The sequence below is a fragment of the Malurus melanocephalus genome, unplaced genomic scaffold, assembly GCF_030028575.1.
Source record: "Malurus melanocephalus ecotype Western Australia unplaced genomic scaffold, MMel_1.1 scaffold_465, whole genome shotgun sequence".
In the NCBI taxonomy this organism is placed as follows: Eukaryota; Metazoa; Chordata; class Aves; order Passeriformes; family Maluridae; genus Malurus; species Malurus melanocephalus.
In genome coordinates this window covers 402,041-409,670 of record NW_026623697.1, presented here as the reverse complement: position 1 = coordinate 409,670, position 7,630 = coordinate 402,041, and the positions used below count along the sequence as shown (strand labels likewise).

The 7,630-nt window shown below is 52.1% G+C and overlaps 1 protein-coding gene across 1 annotated transcript in view; it reads left to right on the top strand.

The window, feature by feature from the left end:
* The window catches only part of LOC130582132 (syntaxin-binding protein 4-like), a 38,041-nt gene that overhangs the window by 10,706 nt on the left and 19,705 nt on the right, over nucleotides 1-7,630 (top strand). The window lies entirely within an intron of this gene.

The following is a 7,630-nucleotide window of genomic DNA, read 5'->3' as shown; positions in this document are numbered from 1 at the left end:
CCTTCCCTTCCCTTCCCTTCCCTTCCCTTCCCTTCCCTTCCCGCTGAACACATTAAGCTCTTCCTTCCCCAGAGGTTTCCTCCTTCTCGGGGATGCTGAGCAGTTTCTCCCTGTCCCCCTGTTGCTCCCTGGGAAACCTTGCTCCCTCTGGGGAGGCTCAGAGGATTTGGAAGGGGAAGGGAAGAGCTGAGTCTTGTGTTGGGTGGATTGAAGCTGTGCGGGACCATGATGGTGCTGTGAGAGGGCAGAGCTGTGGTGAGCAGGGTAAGGATGAGTGGGGTCATTGTGCACATCCCATAGAGATCTGTCCCAGTGTGCTGGCACCTSCTCTGCTGTGAGCAGAAACACAGGCCAGGAAAGCTGAGGTGCAGCAGGAAGCGGGGAAGGAGGGTGGGATGTGGCAGAATGCGGCCTGGGCAGGTTCCTGGGCTGTGCTCTGTGTGTGGGTGGCTGGAGGTCAGAGTCACTCTCTCCACACGCCCACATCCCGTTAGTGTCCGAGATGATGGATTCATTCCTTATCCGTGGAGCATTCCTGCCTTGGCAGAGGAGTGAGAGTGCTGCAATGACAGGGTGAGACCAACTCTGACACAGCAATGCACTGAGGAAGAATTATTCGCTATTAATGACGGGCTGCTCTCAGCCAGCCTCTTGCAGGGGAAATAACACCTCCTGTCATTACATCAAGTGCAAGTCCTCCAGCAGCTGCTGAGGAAGYGCTGGGTGAAGCAGGCAGGGATCCAGAGATCCTTTGGTCCAAGTAGGGATGCTCAGGATGCAGTTCAGAGGGGTGAAGTGCCCGTGGGTGTCCCCACGCTGTGTCCCAGAAGGAAGGATGGGATCCCTCAGCTCAGCAGCTCCCCGAGCCCAGCAGCAGGGAAACAGCACGGGAAACACTCGATTTCTCAGCCAGAGCCCCCAGCGCCGGTTTTGTGCCTCCACCCTGATGTGTTTCAAGCTGTTCAAGGATCTCTCTGCAGCTGCTAATATCCGAATTGCAGCAGATGTTTCCCAAAGCGCCCRCACGCGTGGCTGCCCGGCTCCCTCCTGCTGCCAGCAGTCCCCAATTGCCCGCAGGCAGCCGGGCAGGCTGGCAGGGCAATCAAACTTTAAGCAATTTATTTGGCCTCCGTTCACTGTTGGTTATCTGTTAAATCTGCAAAAGGTTAGCCAGAGGGAGAGAGGGGAAGTAATCAGTTTATTTATTTTTTTTCCGAAAGATTTGCAGAGATTTCACTTACATAATCATCTCGCAAACTGTTTAATAAACACGAATACATATCTCCAGGATTAAGGGCTGTGGGAATGGGGGGAAGGATTTTCCTGCTCTCCACTGGTTTGTTTTTTTTTTCCCACTTAGTTTTGTCTTTTATTGATGGYCTGTTATCTTTTAAGTCCATCCTTGAGCATAGGTGAGCAGAGAGCAGGGTGGAAATATGCTCTGCCTCGCTGGACCCATCAGCTCTGGGTGATGCCTGTGGAAGTGCCATGCATGAACTGTGGGCAGCTTCCCACCTTCCCACTGCCCAGCAAAGCAGCTCACCTGAAAGCTGAGGAGGACACAGGGCAGAGAAAATTCAGTTTATTTTCAAGTGCACTTCCTCACTCAGGGCACGCTGGAGGAGGAAACGTCATGGCTYTGCCTTTGGATCCAGCCTTCCTGCCAATTTTCCCAATGACTCAGCTGAGTAGCATTTTGTTGTGGTTGCCCTGGGGTGAATTTGACTCATAAATTCTATTATTTATCCCTGGAGTTAATTATAGGCCCAAATTACCTGTGCTTTTCATGGAACTCAGTCTCTGGCATGTATCAGATGCATTTTTTGGGCCTGTCGCATCAGCTGGGCTGCAGAGAGCAGCAGTAATGCTGGGCTTTAAAGCAGAAAATTCAGATTTGGAGCTGGACTCACCAGGTTTAGGTGATGCATGAATCTGATGTTTGTCAGCACTCACTTTCAGCTAATGAGGATAATTTTATTGCACACTGGTAATTACTGTTTATTMATTCTCAGCCTGAAAGTTACAATAGTTCCTTGTTTCTCTGCGTGGCACAGGTATCAGCCTGGTCTGTCAGGTTTATCACCGGGAGAAGCCAGTTTGTGCTGCACCTCTCCATCCTGGCCTGATAAAATGCTGATTTCATTCTGTCTCCATACAAGATGCATCCCCAGAATCCCATGAAACAAGGGCTGTTGGGTCAGCAGGGCTCACACACGCAGCAGGAAGGAAAGGCTGCTTCTCTGCAAGTGCCTGGCAGTGTGGGACAGAATTGTGGGCTCACAGAGTCACTGAGGTTAGAAAARGTCTCTGAGATGGAGCACAACCTTTGAACAATGTCCCAGCCCAGAGCACTGAGTGCCATGTGCAGTCCTTCTTTGGACACTTCCAGGGGTGGGGGTTCCACCAGTGCTCTGGGCAGCCCCTGCCAAGGCCTGAGCACCTTTTCCATGGGGAAATTCCTCCTGATGTCCCCCCTACCCCTCTCCTGGCCCAGCCTGAGGCCGTTCCCTCTCCTCCTGTCCCTGTTCCCTGGAGCAGAGCCCGACCCCCCCGGCTGTCCCCTCCTGTCAGGGAGTTGTTCAGAGCCACAAGGTCCCCCCGGAGCCTCCTTTGCTCCAGGCTGAGCCCCTTTCCCAGCTCCTTCAGCTGCTCCTGGGGCTCCAGACCCTTCCCCAGCTCCATTCCCTGCCCTGGACACGCTCCAGCCCCTCAATGTCGCTCTTGTCACAAGGGGCCCAGAACTGGACACAGGCCTGGAGGTCCAGGGCCAGGGCCAGGGGCAGAATCCCTTCCCAGGTCCTTCTCCCCACACTGCTTTTCCCAGCAGAGGGGCTGTGGCAGGAGCTCCACCCAACACGGTGGAGATGCAGAACAGTCCCTCCTGCCCTGCCAGCCTTGAGTGTGACAGGGACAGCTCAGCCCGTGGTGTTGCTGTTCTGAGCATGGCAGGGAGAGCTGGCAATGACTCCAGCAAGCCTGGGAGTGCCAGGGATATCGGCTGTGCCTGGGGAAAAACACCCAGCCTCTCACAGAGCAGCTGAGATGCACCTGTGCTTGGCACTGCTTCCATCCCACCCTGACATGGGGAAAGGATGGAACGGGTTGGGTTGGAGGGAACCTCAAAGCTCATCCCATCTCACCCCTGACATGGGCAGGGACACCTCCCACTGTCCCAGGCTGCTCCAAGCCCCAATGTCCAACCTGGCCTTGGGCACTGCCAGGGATCCAGGGGCAGCCACAGCTTCTCTGGGCACCCTGTGCCAGGGCCTCCCCACCCTCCCAGGGAACAATTCCTTCCCAATATCCCATCTATCCCTGCCCTCTGGCAGTGGGAAGCCATTCCCTATGTCCTGTCCCTCCATCTCTTGTCCCCAGTCCCTCTCCAGCTCTCCCAGAGCCCCTTTAGGCCCTGGAACAGGCTCTGAGCTCTCCCTGGAACCTTCTCCTCTCCAGGTGAGCACCCTCAGCTCTCCCAGCCTGGCTCCAGAGCAGAGGGGCTCCAGCCCTTGGAGCATCTCTATGCCCCCCTCTGGACTCTCTCCTGCAGTTCCAGGTCCTGCTGCTGTTGTTCCCCTGGGCTGGGGCAGCTCTGCAGGTGGGGTCTCACCTGAGGGGCAGAGGGGCAGAATCCCCCCCTCCCCTGCTGCCCACTCTGGCAATTCAGCCCAGCACAGGGTGGGTTCTGGGTGCTCATGGCTGGGACGTGTCCAGCTTCTCACCCACCAACACCCCAAGTCCTTTTCCAGGGCTGTCAGGGAGCAAATCCTTCTCCCTGGACTTCTCTGCCCAGGCTGGATTTGTGCTTGGCATTGCCCTGATCCAGATGCAGCAGCAGCACTTGGCCTTGTTACACTTTATGAATTTTTCACGGCCCCACCTCTCCAGCTTGTCCAGGTCCCTGTGGATGCCCCATCCCTCCCTCCCCTCCAGGCTGTGACCTCCCCACAGAGCTGGGGTCAGCCCCAGGCTGGCTGAGGGTGCCCTGATTCTGCTGAGCTGTGTGTAAGAAAATCTGCCTTTGTGACGCTTTTGGAGTGCTCTGGGTTCACGGCTCCCACTCACCTGCAGGTTTGTTTTTTTTAGTCAAACCAGTAATTTCTGATGTCAGAGCCTCCACTTTCTCTCCCAGCTGTGGTGCAGAGCTGAGGCTTCCAGACGCTGTGTAACCTTTGATGTAGGATTCACCCTTTGTTCTCCCAGGAACAAAAGGGCAGGACAAAAAGGCATTATGAGATAAAACAACAACATTCTGTGCAGGGAGATTGACCCCCTGCTGCTTAATCTGGAGCAAAGTCATCCTGGAGCTGGCTGCTCCTGGCAGAGACCCCATTCCACCCTGGGGCTGGTGAAGGCTGTGCAGGGCCAAGCTTTGTTGCAGGCATCCTCCAGACCTCAAATGTTTGCATCCTAATGAAAAAAAGCTGCAGAAGGGCCGGTTAAAATGAACTTTCCACCTCATACAATGCCACAGTTGTTGTTTTTTAATAAAGCTGGGCATTTCAGTCCTGCAGGCACCTAACAATTCACAATGCTTTAGCAAGGGTCAGATTTTAAATATTAAAGACATCTTCTGAAGCCTCTCGGTGTCTGAAAGCACAAAGGAGACCTTCTGGCATTCCTTCAGTGCACTCGTTCATTAATCAGCAATGTTTGGGCATCRTCTGCCCGCGTCAAACTCCTCCAAACACTGCACTGAGCACAAAATTAATTCCCGGGAGATTGGCACCAGAAAGTGTGTTACTTTCTGCTGGGATAAGCGTGTGCCTCACGTTAGTCATGTGTTTGTGTCCCTGGTGGAACTGGGGCTGGCAGGATTGACCCACAAAGCAGGAGCTGGGATGGTGGCCTTTGGTCACATTGTCCCTGGGCTGGATCCAGTCTCACAGCTCATTCAGGCTCCTGAGCAAACAATGATAAACCTCATTTGTGGATTAATTTCAGGACACAAAATAAACAACAACAAGAAGGAATGCTGAGCCCAAACATGTCCTTGTTTATGACAGTTTGTCAGTGTGGGTCAGTGGCAGGGTTTGCAGGGTCACAGAGCACCAGTTGCATTTGCATTGACTAAGAGCATTTCAGCCATTGTTTGGGGATAATAACCTGCTCTGTGCCCTGGTGGATTATTATCTGAGGAAAATGGAACAATGGATGACCACAGAAATACCCAGCCCAAGACAAAAGCCAGGTGCTGGTGGCTTGGTAGCCACCGGGAATAAAACATGAGATCCCAGCGTGTTGGACCTGCCCCTGCACGGGGTCAGGGAGGGGTAAGGCCATGGCTGTGKGAGCTGCCAGTGAAACTGGTGTGAATCAGCTGCAGAAACACAGAGGCTTTACTGGGAAACCAGAAAAATCCTGCTGAGATCTACCCAAGGCTCAGCTCAGAGATCCACACAACAGCAAACCAGGGGCTGAGTTGTCCTTCTGATTTCCCAGTGCTTGTGGAWTCATTTAGGCTGAGAAAGCCCTCTGAGAGCCTCAAKTCCCAYCCTTAACACAGCACTGCCAAGGMCACCACTAAACCATGTCAGGTGTTACATCCACACATCTTTTGAACACTTCTGGTGATTCCACCACTTCCTTGACACACTTTCAGTGGAGAAACTTTTCGTAATATTTTTCATATATTTTGGTGCCTTACATTATGGAAATGCCTCCCCTCATACACAGTAAGGACAGATCACACAGGGCTGGCCCCACTCAATTGTCCCTTGGTGGGCTACCAAATGCCTGCACTGTCTGGGGGTAGATCCAATAAAAAATTCCAGTGCTTGGACAATGGCTTTGCTCGTCCTCATGTCCCTTCCACTGTTCCATCATCAAAATGGTGGGGATGCCACAGCATCTTCTGGGTGTCCTGATGGCATCTTGGATTTTCCTGGGAAGTTTGAGCCTAAGAGKTGAAAGCCAAAAGAGCTTTGTGGGAGGTGGGGTTTCTGAACAAAGTCGTGGTCTTCTTTTAAGGTCGTGGGTTTGGTTGATAAAGACAATAGTGGGGATTCAAATGTTGGGATTCACCAWGGCATGTCACTGAGCATTGTGTGACACTCAGGTTTTAAATTAGCATTAAATGAATGAATAAGGCATAAATTTGATGGCAATATTAGATAAGGCATGCRCTGGCCTTTGAAGTTTGTTAATGAGCTGGTTGTGACTGGGAAGATGTAAATTACTGAGAGCACTTCCAGCAGGAACCTGAGGAGCTGATGATTCATTCATCATTTAATATTGTTGACTCTAATCTAGCCAATAACACCCAACATCTGTCCCGGTGAGGAACGCAGGTGACGCAGCGTCTGCGAGTGTGTCACTGCAGTCTCCAGGCCCAGGGAACTTTGCTGTGGCTGGGTTCCTCCAGGTTCACCTCTTGAGCCTGTCTGACTGTCAGGCCTGAGAGGGAGCCACTCATAGCCTGGCTTTTCCTGGGGCTATGGCATCAGGAAGGCACCTTCCCGTGGGGATTCCCTGCTGCCTTCAAAGAGGACATCTAATGGTGTTACTGTGGCCACTGAAACAACAGTTTCAGGGTCTGTCCCACTGCCTGGCTGCTTATTAGTTGGCATGCGTGAGGAATTAGTCATCCCTGAGGATCTCTCTGCCAAAAGGTCAGATCCAGCAGGTGGGGATGGGTTATGGAGGGAGCRGACCCCCCTTGCAGAGGGACAATTTGAGAGCTAAGATCCAGCATGACAGGGGTGGATCAGGAGGCTGCTGAACATGAACGTGAACAAACATGATTAAAATGCCTTCCCTTGCCATGCCTCCTCATCCCAAAGGATGTRAGGTCCTCACAGCAGCTCAAAGAAGGGTTACAGAAATGAGGAGGAGCTTGTGAATGTGGACAATGGTGATTCTTAATGCGGTTAAAAAATTCATAATGTCACACTTTGCAAAAAAAGCTCATGAAGCAACTCACCTGTGATGTACAGGGAGTTCCAGCTCACCAAAGGCTCAGCACATGGTGGTCAAACTCAAYATGGAACAAAGCATTACTAAAGGTTTTTGGAGATCATTTTCCAGGGGATTTTGTGGTTGAGATTGCACGCAGGTCTCTGTTGAGGTGTCAYGCTTCAAGGGTTCGTGGAGAACATCACCATGGATGGATTGCGAGAGTGGGCTGCTGCTTCTGCAGGTGCATCTCCCCTCTTGACTCCAGCAAGAGCTACAGGATCTGTTTTATGTTCAGGAGAGGAGGACAAACAGAATAACCCGTATTTAACCCTTCTAGAAGGAGTCAAAAATAGGTTGACGATTTTTGGGTTGTTTGCATAGTTACAGCTCCTTCTGGCAGGGTTTAATTTGTGTGGTGAGTTTGCAAAAGTTTTCAGCCTTCTAGTTGGGGGTGGAAATATTCCAGCTGATTCCCAGGAGGGTCCATGAGATGGGGTGCAAGGCAGGGTGCAAGGCAGTGTTCATCTGATCTTCCTCAGGGATGAAAGTCCTCAGAATCATAGGAGTCTGTCCATAGCATCATAGGATCATAAAGATTGGAGAAGACCTTTAAAGATAATTCCCTTCCTGAACACATTCCAGAGCAGGTAAGGAGCACACTGAGGCTCCAGCCCATCGCAGGAAAGCYGTACTGCCAGGAGATTGATTATAGACCTGAAGCCTTGCACAAGCTCAC